This window comes from Ailuropoda melanoleuca, chromosome 5 (assembly GCF_002007445.2).
Source record: "Ailuropoda melanoleuca isolate Jingjing chromosome 5, ASM200744v2, whole genome shotgun sequence".
Lineage (NCBI taxonomy): Eukaryota > Metazoa > Chordata > Mammalia > Carnivora > Ursidae > Ailuropoda > Ailuropoda melanoleuca.
Window position 1 is genome coordinate 62,421,974 of NC_048222.1, and position 18,715 is coordinate 62,440,688.

Here is an 18,715-nt window from a genome sequence, read left to right on the forward strand (position 1 = left end):
TGGAGCCAATCACGGTCTGCGGGGTTTAAATCTCCCTGCCACGCAGGCTGAGAGTCTGGGGACTCACCCGTTAACCGAATAATTCGAATCCCTCCCAAAGGTGGGAAGTATTTATGCAACAAACATTTGTCAAGGGTAAACTGTTTGCTGGATGATCGCTGAAGAAAAGAAGAAAAGAATGCCCTCCCTGCCTTCCAGGGTCTTTCCATCTGTCTAGATTGGGGATCGATATGTAAACAAATTATAGTGCTTAGAATATACTGCGTGACGTCGGAAAGTAAGAGGCGGAGTTGGCGCACAATGAAAGCAGCGCCTTATTCTTAGGGATGTGTGGAAGGGCTCCCAAAGGAAGTGACTTTTCAATCAGGAAGGCTAAGTAGGAGCTCTGCCCGAAGCCTGGGATGGAGGGAAATAGTTTTCCAGCCTGTGGGAACAGCGTATGCCATTAAGAACATGGCACTTTCTGTAAATTCCTTGTAGTTCATCCTGGTTAGAGGCTTACAGCTCATCGTACATCTCCGGGTGAAGTGGGGAGTAAGCTTTAAAGAGTCGGCAATGGGCCAGATCTTGGAAGGTTTTGCACTCTTGGACTAATGAGCCTGCACTTTGCACTATGACCACAGAGAGCCATTGAAGGGTTTTAAACAGGTCCAGGAACTCTTCCAGGCACCTCTAAGAATACAGCACAGTGCTGGAAATTTAAAAAAAAAAAAATTAAACGTATTTCAAAGGAGGAGGAGGAATGGTTTTGGAAGAAAGAGAAGATACCTCAATTATAAGAGGAAGTATGTCTTTAAGTTTTTTGTTTGGTAACCGGAAGTTAAAGACGTTCTCATCTGATGACCTCTGTTTTCTCTGTGAAGTAGGAGATGAGGTCATCTGCTAATAGAAAAGGAGTTGGGAGTTTTAAGGAAAGTGGAGAAGTTTTAGAATATCGTTACAGAAAGTGAAAGAACAAGTTGACCCCAGATATGTAGTAGGACTGTTAGGCAGTGTCAAGGGCCTGTATAAGACTGGTAAAAATGAACTCCCCAGCCTCTACCCTCCTGTGTGACTTTCTCAAGCAGCAGTCACTTCTTGTGGGCAGAAATGGACAAAATGTATGGTTGAGTTTATTTATGGTTGGGATAATGCCATGGTATATTGCCATAGTTCTCAACCAGGGACATTTTTGCCTTTGAAGGAACATTTGGCAATGTCTGGAGTCATTTTTAATTGTCAAGATGATGGTGATTGGGGTGGGGGATGTAAAGGAATGTAGGTGTAATGTAAAGGATGTAAAGGTGGGGGATACTATAGGCATCTAGTGTCCAGGGATGCTGCTAAGCATCCTACAATGCACAGCACAAGAATTATCTCCAAAATAGGGGCACCTGGGTGGCTCAGTCCATAAAGTGCCCAACTCTTGATTTCAGCTTAGGTCATGATCTCAGGGTTGTGAGATGGAGCCCCACATTGGGCTCTGCGTTGGACATGGAGCCTGCTTCAGATTCTCTGTCCCTCTGTCCCTCCCCATCTCTAAAAAAAATTATGTCCAAAGTATCGATAATACCAAGGTTAAGAAATCCTGACCTAGGGGTGCCTAGGTGGCTCAGTCCTACTCTTGGTTTCCGCTCGGGTCATGATCTCGGGGTGGTGGCGTCAAGCATCGAGTTGGGCTCTGCACCCAGGTGGGAGTCTGCTTCTCTCCCTCTCACTCTGCTGCTCCCCCTCTCTCCCACTCTCTGTCTCTCTCAAATGAATAAATAAATCTTACAAAAAAAAAAAAAAAGAAAGAAACCTTGATCTAGGATTACCTTGATCCTCATCAATGGCTCGTCTTCTACAAGCTTTTCCTTGGACTATGGCCCTGAGCCTATAAGGCAAAGTAGTTCTTCCATAGCATACCTTTGAAGGAGAGTAGAATGAGCAGTGTACCTCAGACCTTGAGTGTTTCAAGAAATTGTGATGTCACAAATACAGAATTGGAATAGTTCCTCAGTCCTCTAGATACAAATCTGGGCCTATACATAGATAAAGGGAGGCGCTTACTTTGATTTTAGGTATTGAAGATCTTAAACAAAGATATTATTAGAACTTCAATAATATAGGAGTAACACTTCACATCATTATTATTCTTAATGTAACTTGGTTTATCTGATTAATTGTAGTCACTAAAAATAGCATCCTGAGGGAATGAGTATGGACTACATTTAATAAAGAAAATAAATACATTAAGTATTAAAATATAATCATTGATATTCATGGATTTTTTGCCCTATGACAGGCACCCATTCATGGATTGGCACTTGACCCGTGTTATGTCATTTAATCCTAGCAACCCACTGAGAAATATCATTATCTTAATTTCAACTGTGCAGAAACTGAGGTTCAAGAAAACTTGTGGTTTGCCCAAAGTCATAAATTACTAGTAGCAGGGTCAAGATTTGAACTCAGATCTGTCTGGCCTCAAGTTCTTGAACCTTCCATTAAACTTCAGTAAGTTTTACAAGGCAGGGATTTCTGGAAATTCAGCTTTAACAATTGCCACTGCATAAAGGGAATGCTGGGGACTTAGGAAGAGAGTAGAAGCAACAGGGAGGCTCAGAATGAGCAAAAAGAATGAAAAAGGAACTAGGGAGGCTGGTCACAGGTGCGTTCAGGGCAGCTGAGTAACTTCTGCAAGCCGGCCTGCGTTTGATCTTTCTTTCTTTTCCGGTAAAGCCTCTTTCCCCTGTGTCCGTTGTTCACTCTCCTGTGTTCAAATAAAGCTAGATTATTGAGAAAGGCGGGCAGCAAAGGGGAAAAAAAAAAAAAAGGAGCGTAACGGCGGCGGTGTGCGCCTGCGCGCTGGCGGCGGCGGCGGCGGTGCCCGGCGGGGAGGGGGTCCGGAGTGGGCCACCGGACCCAAAACTGAGGGGGACCTCGGGGAGCCCCCTCGCTGGGACCTTGGCGGCCTGATGGAGTAAGAGGGGTCGGCTGTGAGTGTGAGTATCGAGGGGCCGGGCTGCGTTGAGGCATCCCGGAACGGCGGGGTCTTGGTGGTCTGCCCCTAAGGTTTCTGGCTGCAGGACGCGGCCGGGTTTCTGCTCCTGCAGGCTGAGGCTCAGCCGCAACCCGGTCCTCCCCTTTTCCGCGCGGTTTTCAGGCAGGCGGTGCTTCTGGCTTCGGGGTACAGATTCTCGCGGGGGCGTTCCGGCTCCTCTTCTAGCCCCAGCAGGAAACGCGCCTGCCTGCAAGAACCTTGACCTTTAGGGGAGGCCGCTGACCTCATTCGGCCCCCGGTTCCACAGGGACCTCGTAGACCCAGGTGCTTAAAGGCCTACGGGTCACAGGCCAGGGGACACCTTTCGACCTCTGATGACTGACAGCCTCCGTTCTTTGCCTCCTTCCGTCTTCTCTCCCGGTGGGATGCGTCTTAATAATAGCTACTAATTATGGAGCGTTTACTACGTGTCAGTTTAATATTTAGTCCAAATGTCGGTGCATAATTATGGGGGAGGAAATGCTTTGCACCCCGCTCCCCCTTGAGTCTGCTCAATTTAATCATCCTTGAGAGTCAGAGTAAGCCATTTTATTGGGAAGTTTGAGATTTCCATGGCTTTTAGAAACTTGGGACTGCCATCGTAGTTAAAGGCAGTTCTCTTGCAAATAGGTGGTCTATCCACCATAATGATTTATATAGAATTTACTCAAGCCAAAAGAACTTTTTTAACGCCTTTTTTTTTTTTAACTATTCTAAACCTCGTGGGAAATCTTAAAATTTGTTTAAATCCCTGTTCTCCAGTTTGGTTGTGAATGAAACAATGGAAGGTAATATTTAGATTCAGTTAGGATATATTTAGCACCTGCTGCCTATGTGCCAGATACACTCCGGTTTGTCACAAAAATTGATGAGATACTGTAATGGAAAGTGGTTTTTTGAAACATTTTCAGATTAGGTCACTGAAAGTTTGATGGTAACTTGCACAAACTAACCTAGCTAGGGTAAGTGGTGAAATTCACATATGCCAAGACTCGTCTTTTTCCTGTTAACACCAAATTAAGTATCCTAAGCATTTTTGAGAAGTAACTACATTACAGTTTTAGTTTCTAGAGTTAACTCTTAAGTCTAGAAAATGGTAGGCGCCTTTAAAGGTACTAGATAGTTTTTGACGAGAACTTCAAAGTGGCTTGGAAGGTGTTAAGAGGGTGTGAAGGAATCTGATCAAGTTAGTTCAGAACCAATTGCTTTGATTAAAAAGAAGATATTTAAAAAGGAAAAACTGCAAGTGGTAATTTTTTAATCTAGGTTAGAGCACGGCACATGTAATCTGTAGAAGAGGCTCCTGCACAAGGAAAGCAGGGAATAATGGTAGATACTAGCTCTGTCAGAAATGGCTCTGTGAGAAATATACATACTGTGTATTTCATATTTGGAATATTTTAGTGGGAAGTTTAGGATTAGTTTGTGTATCCAGTGAATAAGAACATGTAGGCAGACAAGTTGCATAGGAATACTCCAATTGCACATTCAGCATGCTAAATCTCTAATTGAAACCTTACAGTCAATTGGGTTTTTTTCCTCCTAGAATCTAATCTGAAAGAGACTATGAAGAAATGAGAGTTCCTAAGTGTTCATCAGTAGGGGCCTGGTTAAATAAATTATGCATTTGTTAGAATGAGCCAGCCCTCTGTGTGCTAATGCTGAGTAATAACCAAGATATATTAAGTGGAAAAAAAGGGCAAAAGAGGTTTTGTATTTTGCAACCATTTGTGGTTTTTTAAAAAAAAGTTTATGTATTTGCATATATATGTATAGAAAAATCTGGAGGAGTATATAAGAAACTGTTAACAGTGACTGGAGGTGCACGTGGCTGGGAAACAGAAATGGGAAGGGAATAATTTTCTGTATGTTCTTAAGATTTGTGTGTGTGTGTAGGTGCGCGCACGCAAAAGGTGGTTTTATTAAAGCACAGGGATAAGACCTGTGGGTAGAAAGAGTTGCCCTAGGGTCATGAGGAGTGGCCAATTATATACTTTGAAGTTGGGAAGGGGTTAGGGATACTGTAAGCCTCCCAGCTATTTTGGAAGCAAGGTTTCCTGGATCCTGAGGGGGCTAGCAATTGTTCGGAAAGGTCTTATATTACAGTTGAATAAAAACTCAGTCATGAAACCCTTCAGATGTATTTTGATGGGTCATATGCTTGGGGGATGATTGCCAGCCTGTATCTGGGGAGGGGGTAGATAAAGGAAGTTTCCAAAGGAATTTTTATATGTTAGAGTAGACTTACAGGGGTGTAAAATTGCCTTTTGCCCTTAGCAAACTTATTAACATTGAAGCAGCTGAGTTCCTAGAGGAAGGTCACTCTGCCTGTTTCAAGGACTTGTCCATAGGCTGTAGATAGTAAGGAAATTTAATAATTTTTTCTTCTGCCTTTGTTTCCCACATCATGTTTTTAAGAATTTTTTACGAAACTTAAAAACATCCAGAAAAGTAGAGAAAGTACTGTATTGAATCCGTGCAAATTGATAATTTTAAAATCTGTTGTTACATTGTTGTATTTGCTTTTATTCCTGACATTTCTAAACACTTTAATACAGGTCTCTAATCAAAAGAACATTTTCCTGCATAAGCCAGTAACACAATCACACTGAACAACTAATTTTTCCTTATTATGTAATACCCAATCTTTATTAAAATTTTCCCAAATTGGGGGCACCTGGTTGGCTCAGTGAGAGGAACATGTGACTCTTGATCTCAGGGGTTGTTAGTTTGAACCCCATGTTGGGTGTAGAGATAACCAAAAATGCCAAAACTTAAATTTCCCCAAATTGCCCTCCCCCCCCTTGTTTTTTTTTTTGTTTTTTTTTGTTTTTTTTTTTTAAAGATCTTATTTATTTACTTGACAGAGATAGAGACAGCCAGCGAGAGAGGGAACACAAGCAGGGGGAGTGGGAGAGGAAGAAGCAGGCTCACAGCAGAGGAGCCCGATGTGGGGCTCGATCCCACAACGCCGGGATCACGCCCTGAGCCGAAGGCAGACGCTTAACCGCTGTGCCACCCAGGCGCCCCCCCCCCTTGTTTTTAATCCTATTTCCAGTCAAAGTCTATGCGTTGCATTTGGTTGTTATATCTCTTGAAATCTTTTTAAACCTAGAACAGTTACCTTTTTTCTCCCACTCTCTTTTTTGTGATGACCTGTTGAAGAGACCTGGTCAATTATCTGAATTTATCTGATTGATTCCTAGTGGTTTACTTAGCTGGTTACTGCAAACTGGAAGGTACAGGTAAATGCTTGATTGGGTTCAGGTTAAACACTTTCGGGGTGATATCATAGGCTATGTTGTGTACTCTAGTTTTTCTAGTAATGATGCTGAGATTGATTAGTGGGTTCAGATGGTGAATCTGAGTTCTCCATTGTGAAATTGTATTTCTCCCCTTGAAACCAGCTGTAAGCCCTTTTGGATACTTAAAATTTAAAACTGGTGTTACTTATTCAAAATATAAATAATTACCTTTAAAAAGTCAAAGCTTGGGGTGCCTGGGTGTCTCAGATGGTTAAGCATCTGCCTTTGGCTCAGGTCATGATCTCCAGGTCCTGGGATTGAGCCCCAAAAGCCCCAAGTCGGGCTCCCGGCTCAGCAGGGAGTCTGCTTCTCTTATCTCCCTCTGCCTCTCCCCTGCTTGTGCTCTCTGTCTGTCTCTCTCTCATAAATAAAATCTTAAAAAAAAAAAAAAAAAAAGGATAAAGCTTACTGGAAGAAATTGCTGTTGCTTGTTTTTTTTATTTTTAAAGGTTTTATGGCAGTTAACTCAGGTCATGATCCCAGGGTCTTGGGATCAAGTCCCACATTGGGCTCCTTGCTCAGCAGGGAGCCTGTTTCTCCCTCTGCCTGCTGCTCCCCCTGCTTATGCTCTCTTGCTCTCCTCTCAGGCAAGTAAATAAAATCTTTAAAAAATAAAGATTTTATTTATTTATTTATTTAGAGAGCGAGCATGAGCAGGGGGAGGGGCAGAGGAAGAGTATCTCCAGCCCATTCCGTGCTGAGTGTGAGGTAGAGCTCCATCCCACAATCCTGAAATCATGACCTTAGCTTGAAATCAAGATTCGGGGTTGCTTAGCCAACTGAGCCATGCAGGCACTCCATGCTGTTGCCTTTTTTTTTTTTTTTTTTTTTTTTAAGAGAGAGCATGGAGTGGGGTGGGGGAGATAGGGGCAGAGGAAGAAGGAGAGAGAGGATCTTAAGCAGGCTCTCTGCTCAGCCAGTCCCCTACATGGGGCTCAATCTAAGAACCCTGAATTCATGACCTGAACCAGAATCAAGAGTCCCAATGCTTAACCTACTGGGCCCCTCAGATGCCCCATGCTGCTGCTTTTTTTTTTTTTTTAAGCGTTCTCCTTGTGTCTTGAGTTTTGTTTTTTTTTTTTTTTTAAAGATTTTATTTATTTATTTATTTGAGAGAGAGTGAGCAAGAGAGCCCAAGCATGGGGGAGCGGCAGAGGGCTAGGGAGAGGGAGAAGCAGGCTCCCCACTGAGCAGGGAGCCCACCGCGGGGTTGGATCCCAGGACCTGAGCCGAAGGCAGACCCTTAACTGACTGAGCCACCCAGGTGCTCCATGCTGCTGCTTTTTTAAACTGAATTCCTGAAAACTAGGTGGTAGTATCTCATTTCATACAAGTATCTCATCTTTATACAAGAAATTTGAAGTTCAGAGTTTAAAATTTACTCAAGGTAGTAGACCTGTTATTTTTATCTACTTCCAAGGTCATGCTTTTCCACCATATTTTGTAAACTATAAACTGGTATATAAATGTAAAATTGTTATTACTCCTAGTAATTATGTTACTTGTCCCTTATATCTTTTTGGGACAGGTAATCAGTATCTAATGATATTAGACATTTTGGAGTATCAGTAAATGGCGATAGATCTCTGTAATGTGATAGTCTATAATGAGCCATTTTGAAAGTTCAAAATATGTGTGCAAGTCAAAACTCTTGATGATTTCTGGAGTTCCAAAAAAGTTCTATACATGGAAGCATTATGCAGTCTTGGTTCTTGTGCCTAAAGTCTTCAAGGTTTAAAAAAATATTATGAGTTAAAAGAAAACTAAAAAAAATTAAAACTATAATATATGTGTATTATTGTTTAATTTTTTCAAAAAGTACAAAAGGGTCTGTGATGAAAACCTGCACACCCTCACTTTTTTCCCCAGAGGCAGTAACTGTTACGAGTTCCTTGGGTATCCCACTATAGATACTCTGCATATTTACATTTATGCCACTAGGATAAATTTTGACGTTCTCATATAGAAGTATCTTAGTAGCATAACCTAAAATAATACTGTTGAAGGTTATACTCCAGTTTTTATTGTTTATATTCCAGATGTCTTTGCTAACTTGTATTCATTCATTCAGCAGTATTGAGTACTTACTCTATACCAGATGGTGTGGCAAGTCATAGGAATAAAATGATGAATAAGACAGGCCTTCCTGCTAGCTGTCAAGGAGCTTACCCTCTATTGGGAGAGGTAGTCATCAAGCAAATAATTATACTAATGACTATAGAAAAGATTCAGTACCTGCTTTGTGCCAAACACTTTATGTGGATTTTTAAATTTATTTCTTGTAACAGCCCTATGACACTGATACTAATAATATTTTTATTTCTTGAATGCACAAAAAAATTACATGGTCAGGATCACACACAACTAGTAAGTGATAGAGCCAGGTTTCAAACACAAGCAGTCTGGCTATAGAGATCTTGCTGTCTTCCTTTAGCCTAATGCAGTGGTTTTTAGTGAGTTTGAGATCATCCCCTAAGGAGGTTTGGAAATTTGTGGGGGTGTTTATTTGATTCAGAATCATGGAGAGGATGATACTGACTTTAGTGGTTGGAGGTCAGGGATGTTGGACATCCTGCAAGGTAAAGGACATTCCTAACCTATATGGTAAAAATTGTTACACGTTTTGCATCACTTTCAAATGTTATAGAAGATGTTCATGTAGGTGAAAAATCTGTTTATGATCGTATGGCCCAGAACCAATTTGTTTTACACATACACTTTATTTATTTATTTATTTATGCATAGAGCATAGTTACTGTGTAAATCAGGTGATTGTGCTTTCTTTATTTTAGAAAGTTTACAAAGAGTTGGCCCCTGTTTTGGAAAATCATATCACAGACAGCAGTGCTATTCCTGGTATTTTTATCAACAATTTATAACATGTCTACATCAGTCTGTTTTTGTAGTTGTCACATTCATAGTCTTACATCGTCTAATCCAGTCATGTCCAAACATTTACATATTGAAATACATATTATTTTATGATAAATTACTTTTTTGTTATAGTTAGCACATTATATTGTATTTTAAATTTTACTTGTAAGTTACAGTAGCTCTGAATTTCTTTTTTTTTTTTTTTTAAAGATTTTTATTTGAGAGAGAGTGTGTGCATGCGCACTCGCAAGAGAGTGCACGCCGCAGTGGAGGGGCAGAGGGAGAAGCAGATTTCCCCCTGAACAGGGAGCCCAATGTGGGACTCAGTCCCAAGACCCTGGGATCGTGACCTGAGCCAAAGGCACTTAACCGACTGAGCCATCCAGGTGCCCTGAATTTCATTTCATTAAGGATAGGATATATTACAAAATATTTATGATTAAAAAAAAGTATAAATATCTTGAAAGAAAAATTGTGTGGTGACAATTGGGGAAGCTCGTTAATAAGCACTCATTAATAATGTAACACTGGGGAGTGTTACATTAGTCCCTCATATTTATGTAAGAATGAAAATTCCCATAATGTTTTAGGAAAAAAAGGGTATTGGGTCTGATATGGTTGAGAATTGCTGCTCTACTCCCTGCCTCAGAAATAGTCACAGTTGTGATAAATGATATCAAAAAAGTACAGGATTTTAGGAGAGAAGTGTATATGAGGGAATATGGCTTAATCTGAGAGATCAGGGAGCACTTCCCCAGGCAACTGACATTTGGACTGAGATTTGAAGGATGAGTAGTTAACAAGATGGAAAGGAATGAAAGCATTCCAGGAAGAGGGACCAGCATATGAAAAAGGGAGGGAACATGGTAGATGGGAAGAACTGGAAATACCGTTTTGTCCGGTGTATAGAGACCTAGGGGAAAAATAGCTCAAACCTAGTACTTACTAGCAAGGGTCATATCAAGTGGGCTTTTAAAAAATATTTTGGGGGGCGCCTGGGTGGCTCAGTCATTACACGTCTGCCTTCTGCTCAGGGCGTGATCCCGGCGTTCTGGGATCCAGCCCCACATCAGGCTCCTCCGCTGGGAGCCTGCTTCTTCCTTTCCCACTCCCCCTGCTTGTGTTCCCTCTCTCGCTGGCTGTCTCTCTCTCTCTCTGTCAAATAAATAAATCTTAAAAAAAAAAAAAGTCAGGGACTGAGGCATAAAACGAGTGTATGGGCTTGGCTTTTTCAGTGTATGGTTGAGGGAATCATTGAAATGTATGTTTAGGTGGAGGTGAAATTGAAGTAGCCTAGAATGCTGAGTCATTTCATGAAAGACAGCTGCCATTTAAGAGTCACCCTAGACCCTACCAAACTTTGTCACTAAACCTAGGGCCTCCTACTCCATCACAGAATGGAGAGGTAAGTCTTTTTTGATCAGCCCCACCTGCTTGAACATTGCCTGGAGCCATTTAGTCAGGCTGAAGGCTTTCAAAAGTACAAGCATGGGAGTCCAGTTCTGGTCATGGCTTAGTAAGCTCCTACTGGTAGATCCTCCTGCGGATAACAACTACTAGATCAGAAGTACGTAATACAACTAAGATGTCTGGGGAGTTCCCCAAAGCAAGCAGGTTCTGGAAGGGAATTATCACTTGAGGAACAGAACTACATGGGCATGATTGCCCATTCTCATGGCCCCAATCTGTGCCAGGTAGGATGGCTAAAATTCTGAAATAAACTTTTTTGCCTGAAGGAACAAATGTTAAGGCTCAAGGCAGGCACAGCTGTTGGGAAGTGAGAGGAGAATCTTGGAACATAGAGAAGCATCAAACGCAGTCTACCCAAATCTTGGCAGACTGTCGAACTATGCGTGTGTAGAGCAAACTCCAAGAAGATCAGGTAGGGATAAAAGAACTAAATTGAGATTTCATCTACCTAAGACACGGACTTTACAGTTTGAGTCAACCAATTTAGATACCTACTAAAACAAAAATAAAGTAAAAACTCTTCAGAGGAATATAAAGGAATCCAGAGCCTCCACAACAAAACATTTACAACATGCAGCATATATTCCAATATTACTTATAAACAGAGGATCAGGAAAATGTAACCTCAAGTTAAAAGACAATCTACAGAGACTAACCTTAAAATACTCAAATGTTAGAATTAGCGGAAAGGATTTGAAACTTTTGTAACTATTATTAGTAAAGAAAAGGAAAGCGATGCATAGGAAAATATGCTAACAAGAATGAGTATTAAATAACCAAATAGATATCCTAAAGTTGAAAAATATGATACTGGAAATAAAGTGGATGGGCTAAAAGCAGAATAGAGATGGCTGAGGAAAGAAGCCATGAAATGAAAGATCGGTAGAAATTATTCCATATGAAGAGCAGAAGAAGAGTAAAAGAGGAAAAGGAGCAGCATATCCTCAAGGACCTACGGGCAATATCAAAAAATCTAACGTATGTAATTAAAGTCCCAGAAAGAGAGGTGAAAGAGTGGGAAAGAAAAAATATTTGTAAGTTTAATGGCTGAAAATCTCCCAAATTGAGTGAAAGGCATAAATTGACAGATTCAGTAAGCTCAGCAAATCCCAGTAAGGATGACCATGCAAACCACAGGTTTAAAAATGAAGAAAACCATGACTGGGTACATGATCAAACTGTTGAAAGCCAAAAATCAAAGGAAAAATCCAGAAAGCAGCAAAAGAAGCCATGTTGCATACAGAAGGGTAATCATAAAGGCCAGAGAGAACAGAAAATCATTAAAATGCTGAAAGAAAAATTTGACAATCCAGAATTCCAGGTTCAGTAGTATAGCCTTCAAGAATGAAAGTGAAATAAAAATATTGTCAGATAAAAAAAAAAAACCGAAGAGAATTCATAACTAGCAGGTTTGCACTACAAGAAATGCTGAAGTTCTTCAGTCTGAAGGGAAATGATACCTGGTGGAAACTTGAATCTTCATAAGGAAATGAAGAATGTCAGAAATGGTAAATAATGTGGATAGATATAGATCTTTCTCTTTTTTCTTAAAACAACATGTAACTGTTCAAATAATTTTTTAAAAAGCATCTTGTGGAGATCATCACATAATGTAGATATAAAACCTATACAATAAAGCATGGAATGGGAGGTGGGGGTAAATGGACCTATATGGTAGCAAGGTTTGTGTATATTATGTGAAGTGGCAAATTATTAACATTGAGTAAAGTGTAAAATGAGAAAGTTGTATTTTGTAATTCTTAGAGCACTCACTATGGAAAAAATGTGAAGAAGTGTTGCTAAAAAGCTAGTAGAAAAATTAAAGTGAATAATCCAAAAGAGGATAGAGGTACAGCCGAACAGAAATAATAGTAGACCTAACCCAACCGTATCAGTAATTTCATTTAGTTTAATGGAATAGATATTCTGATTCAGTGCATACAGACAGATTGGCTAAAAGTAAATGCATGGAAAAAGATATACCTTTTAATCAGTAAGCATGAGAAGGCTGGAGTCCTATATTCATATCAGATAAAGTAGAGTTCAAGATAAAATGTGTTGCTAGAATTAAGGGGGTAATTTCATAATGATAAAAAGGTCAATTCATGACATAATCATAAACATGTATGTGCCTAATACAGAGGTTCAAAATACATCAAGCAAAAATGGATATATTTAAAAAAAGAAATAGATAACAATCGTAGAGATTTTAACACTCTTCTGAACAACTGATAGACAACTAAAAACGCATCAAGCAAAAATGGATAAATTTTAAAAACTAGACAACAATCATAGAGATTTTAACACTTCTCAACAACGATAGACAGCTAAACAAACAAAAGGTCAGTAGAGATCTCTACCCAACTACTACAGAATAGACTTCTTTTCCCAAGTGTACTTATAGATCAGATGCTGGGCAGTGAATCAAGTCTTAATAGATTTGAAAGGATTGAAATAATATAGGATATGTTCTTTGACCATGATGGATTAAAGTAGAAATCAAGATGTACGAAATAACCCACACATATTTGGAAATTCAGTGAAGCTTCTAAAATTATGTGTGAATGAACAAATCACAAGAAAGTAACTTGAACTGGATGATGAAAGTAGAGCATCAAAATTTGTGGGATAGGTATCTATCCTGTAAAACAAATATAGTAAATTGTTAATGGTAGATTCTAGGTGGTAGATATAGGGATATATGGGAAACTGGGTGTGGGATATTCACTATGAGATTCTCTCAGCATTTTTGTGCTTGAAATTTTCTAAAATACAATATAAGGAGAAAAGGGAATATTATGAACAGATTTGTATTTTAAGGAGATTTCTTCTGCTGCAGTGTAAGGGTTAGGAAAGTACGGGATTACCTGAGAATAGTTTGAGAGAGGATGCTGAGACCGTTTAGGAGGATATCATATGACTGTTTTTTTAGGCTGGCAATTTCAAGGTAAATTTGAGCCCTGGGAAAATTTCTAAGCTGTTGGAGTGCTGAACTTTTGAATAGTACCAAATTTTGTCTAAGCATATTTTTTTTTACTACCTGCTTGCTGAGATGTTTGGATATATTATCACTGCCACGTGCACAGCAAGTATGCATGGGAGCTTTAATTTTTTTGATTTTTGAAAAATTTTAAAAAGATTTATTTATTTGAGGGGCATCTGGGTGGCTCTGTCGTTTAAGCATCTGTCTTCAGCTCAGGTCATGATGTCTGTGGTCCCGGGATCAAGCCCTGCATCGGGCTCCCTGCTCGGTGGGGAGTCTGCTTCTGCTTCTCCCTCTGCCTCTGCTGCTCCCCCTGCTTGTGCTCTCTCTCTGTCAAATAAATAAATAAAATCTTTTTTTAAAAAAAGGGGAGAGCATGCGCTTGATGGCTCGATGGCTCTATGGCTCAGTCCCACAACCCATGAGATCAGGACTTGGGCTGAAACTGAGTCAGATGCTTAACCAACTGAGCCACCCCAGTGCCCCCATGGGAGCTTTTAGTGAACATTAGACTTTGACATTTACAGAGTGATGTTGAGCATTTCTGCAAATTCCAAAATTTGCAACACCACTACTGTAACCGCACTTTTTTTTTTTTTCTTTTTGTGGGTGAGCACCAAAGCAAGATTTATTGAGCAATAGCAAAGTGATAGTACAAAGCTCCCAAGGAGGGAGGGGACCCGAAGAGATTGTTTTTATGGGCTTGTTGGCAGGCTTTTTTAATCTCGTTAACCCTCCTTGCGCCTGTTGTCCAGTCAGGTTTTTGTCATCTGTCTGTCATATGGGAAAGGGTGGAAGGTCCTTCCGGGGTAGTGTGAGATCCTTTTAAGGGTAGTTTCCTTTTAGGGCAGGGGGACTGCCTTGTCCCTGCCTGCCTTCCAATTATCCTTCATCATTCTTCCCTCTGAAGAGGTAACCCCAACTGCTGTTAGGGAAGATCACCAATTGTAGCTACTTCCTGCTGGTCACAGGGGCATTGGATAGGGTGGGATTAGGGTTCCTCTCGTCCGGATCTATCAGGGGGTCCCCTGTAGATGTCTGGTTTGACTTCCATGTGAGGCTGTATCTGAACCACCACCATTTGGAGTTTGATGACCTTTATGGGTTAGTTGTCCCTAATGATGGTGGATATCCTGGACGAGTGCCCATAAATGTTGCAAGATTTTTTCTCTGTTGGTGCCCACAGTTCTTTGTCATGCAGCTTCAAAGAACGAAGAGGTAGACCAGACAGGGTGGTGGGCAGCAAAGCAAGATTTATTGAGTGATAGCAAAGTGATAGTACAAAGCTCCCAAGGAGGGAGGGGTTGTCATCAGAGACTTAACTATACTTTTTTAAGTATAGGACAGAGGCATTTAGAAAGCTATTAACATCAAACTGCTAAAGTAAATGCTTTACTCTGTTATACCGGGACTGTAGTCAAGGATGAACTTAAAAGATTCTATAAAAGGAAGAAATAATGAAGATGATTGCTTTTATAGTCCTACTTTATATAAAATGGTTGATTATTGAATGTATTGTTAGCAACAAGATGCATGGAGAACAGCAAAGCTTTTTGAGGAGATGTTGCGCAGTTAGCTAGACTCACTCATTAGCTTGCAGTGATTGTAATTCATTTCACAGAATTTTTATTTTTATTTTTTAAAGATTTTTTTATTTTAGAGAGCGAGCGTGTGAGCAAGCCTGGGGGAGGAGGAGCAGAGGGAGAGGGGAGAGAGAGAATTCCAAGCAGACTCCCTGCTGAGCATGGAGCCCTACATGGGGCTCGATCCCACAACCCTAAAATCATGACCTGAGCTGAAACCAAGAGCCGGACACCCAACTGAGCCACCCAGGTGCCCCAGAATTTCTTTTTTAAAGACACATTTATTCAGGATCATGATTAGACTATTACACTTAGCAAACAAGCACATGGGTGCAAAAAAAAAACACTGTATATTAAAACCTTTTGTTGGAATGCTTTACACTTTGCACAGAACAGAAACTAAACTAACGGGGCGCCTGGGTGGCACAGCGGTTAAGCGTCTGCCTTCGGCTCAGGGCGTGATCCCGGCGTTATGGGATCAAGCCCCACATCAGGCTCTTCCACTATGAGCCTGCTTCTTTCTCTCCCATTCCCCCTGCTTGTGTTCCCTCTCTCGCTGGCTGTCTCTATCTCTGTCAAATAAATAAATAAAATCTTTAAAAAAAAAAAAAAAGAAACTAAACTAACCTGTTATACAGTTAGTCACAAATACAGTCCTCCATTTTTTGCCCATACACATGAGTGTTGTCTAAAACATGTCTTCTTTGTAGCAGGTAGGCCCTGCCACCACTGTGCTTGGCTGAGTTCACAAATCTATTGTAACCTGTAGCTTCCCTCTCACTTCTCTGGCTCTCCTCTCCTGCTAAGCTTTGTTTCCTGGCAGTGATTAAAACCTCCTGCCACTGTCATAGCTACTGCTGCTGCTGAAACCACCATAGCCACCTTGGTTTTGTGGTTTGGCAAAGTATTGACTTCCACCACCATGGGGGCCAGAACTTCTGCCTCCAAAATTTCCTCCTTTCATGGGTCCAGAATTTGAGGATTGATTGTTGTGATTGCCAGAATCATCATAACTTCCGCCACCTCCAAAGTTGCTTCTTTCATTACCAAATCGGTAAGAGCCATCCCCACTGCCACCATATCCACTACCACCTCAGCCGCCACCAAAGCCTCCTTTGCCCACTGAAGTGTCCTCCACGACGAAAGTTGTCATTCCCACCAAAACCACCTCCACAGTTTACAGAACCACTCCGACCTCTTTGGATGAAGCACTAGCCATCACTTGCTGAGATACGGCTCTCCTTAGTTCACAGTTGTGGCCGTTCACAGTATGGGATTTTTGAACGACAGTCTCGTCTACAGAGTCATGGTCATCAAATGTTACAAAAGCAAAACCTCTGTTTTTGCCACTGCCTCGGTCAGTCGTGATCTCAGTCACTTCGGTTCTCTGGTACTGTTCAGAGTAACCCCTTAGATGATGTTCTTCAGTGTTTTCTTCAATGTCACCAACAAAAATCTTTCTTACTGTTAAGTGGGCACCATGTCTTTGAGAATCTTCTCTTGGGACAGTCTTCTTTGGTTCCACAACTCTTCATCCACCTGGTGTGGCCTTGCCTTTGTGGCTGCATCCATCTCCTCCACAGTGGCATACGTGACAAACTCAAAGCTTGCAGAGTCCTTGGTGTTTGGATCTCTCATTACCACACAGTCGGTAAGCGTTCCCCAGTGCTCAGAATGGCTCCTCAGACTCTCATCAGTTGTTTCAAAGCTCAAACCTCTGATGAAGAGCTTCTGCAGCTCTTCAGGCTTTTTGGGAGACTCTGATTTAGACATGATGGCAGTGGGGGGCGGGGGGGAGACTCAGCGGGGTCCACAGGCAGAAAGGAGTAATGAACATATCTCCGTGCCACAATTTTTTAAATTTCATGTCACAGAATTTTAAATTTTAATATCTATGAAAGATATATTGAGTACAGGAATACAGACTTCTAAAATTGTTAAATAAATGCAACAAGCTACCAAGTTATACTTTAAAAAAAAGTACAAACTTATCTTTGGGCTTAAAACTTTGTTATATTATGACAATGTTTGCAAATATTTTATTGTCTTGTTAGGGTTGGTGTTATCCCAGTTTCTTTCTCAGTCACTTTTCCCTATAAGATATAAGGCTTGCCAAGTTCCAGAATTGAGTAAAGAATTGGAACCTGGCGGTAGTTCTAATTCTGAGTTAAGGGATCAGTGGGCCACCCTGTCCATTTCCTTGCCTGGTAATGGACAATGTAAACAGCTTCATTTTGAGGGGCACAACTTTTAATGCCTTTTTCTGGTCACAGCCTTAACTTCACTTTGTATTAGCCCTGTGCTTATTTGAAAAGAGTGGTTGGTACATGAACTCTTTGGTAAGTGTTGTGTTAGGGCAGATAATATAAAAAGTAGGAATGCTAGTGAGTAAAATGCTGGTAAGCTTATGCTCAGTCAACAATACTGGATGCAGGAAACCACCAATCACTTGCCTTGGGAAACAGGAGCCAGCCGGAACTTAGAACTAGCCAATACGAGAGCTACCCAGAATATGCCTTTGAAAGTTGTGGTTATAGGTTGATGTGATGAAAAATACTTTCTGACCTCTGTTAGCCGCTTACTCCTTCCTCAGCTAGGAGCCTTGAAACTTTCTAGGGAGGCCCACTGAGCAAAGTGAGGACCTCCAAGAAGTGCCGGTTGTATCTTTGCTCCATAACCTTGTGGGCAACCTAGGGGTAGTGGCAAAAATGTGTTCTGTCACTGAGTTCTGTCTCTCTATTGCCCTGTCTTGCTCATCAGAAATCAATTCGTTTTTTGTCAGGGTTGAGGTGGAGGCACAGCAAGTTACCTGTGGGATTCAGAGAAGGGATTCTAATCTGAGTACTACTCCTCCCACCTCAACCCAGTAATTAAGCTTTTTTTTCCTTTAAAATTTGTATTTATTTAAGTAATCTCTACACCCAACATGGGGCTCGAACCCATGACTCCAAGATCAAGCGTCGCATGCTCCTCTGACTGAGCCAGCCAGGCACCTCTAAGCTTTTTTTCTTCACAGTTTTACAGTATATCATTGTCCTGCAGAGTCTGAGTTGACTTGAATTAAGTCAGAGTTCAAATAATCTTAAGTATTACTGGATTTACTGTAATGAATCTTAGGAGATTTATGAAAAGACAGATCCCTTCCTTATGGTAAGGTCGGGGAGATCAGACATAACCTACCATCAGATAGCCTGTACTTACTTACTTATAGTGCTGGTTGTTTGAACAGTAAAATGAGATGTGACATTGTTTCAGATAAAGTTATTTGACACTAAACAGTGTTTTCCAGCCTTGAGTTACATAATAAATATTTGGAGAAATATTATAACATTGATATTTGAGATGGATTACAGTATTTTGGTTACTTGGAAGTGTGTCTTTCTGACCTATTTAAGTCACTTTTGAGTGACTACCCTTGCATAGATGGGGAGAGCATAGTGCAGTACAAAACGGAGTCTCTGGAGATTACAGTGCAATAATTCTACTCTGTCTTCAC

At 40.8% G+C, this 18,715-nt stretch overlaps 1 protein-coding gene and 1 pseudogene across 3 annotated transcripts in view; one reads left to right on the top strand and one right to left on the bottom strand.

Annotated features, from left to right (window-relative positions):
* The first annotated feature begins 2,803 nt into the window (after positions 1-2,803).
* ZNF106 (zinc finger protein 106) overlaps positions 2,804-18,715 on the top strand; it is a 64,059-nt gene continuing 48,147 nt past the window's right edge. For all 3 annotated transcript variants that reach the window (XM_002913195.4, XM_011227644.3, XM_034661090.1), the window contains exon 1: positions 2,804-2,966. The gene's annotated coding sequence lies outside the window, so the exon portion shown is untranslated. The remainder of the gene's footprint in view (positions 2,967-18,715) is intronic.
* On the bottom strand, positions 16,046-16,992 carry LOC100477876 (annotated as a pseudogene).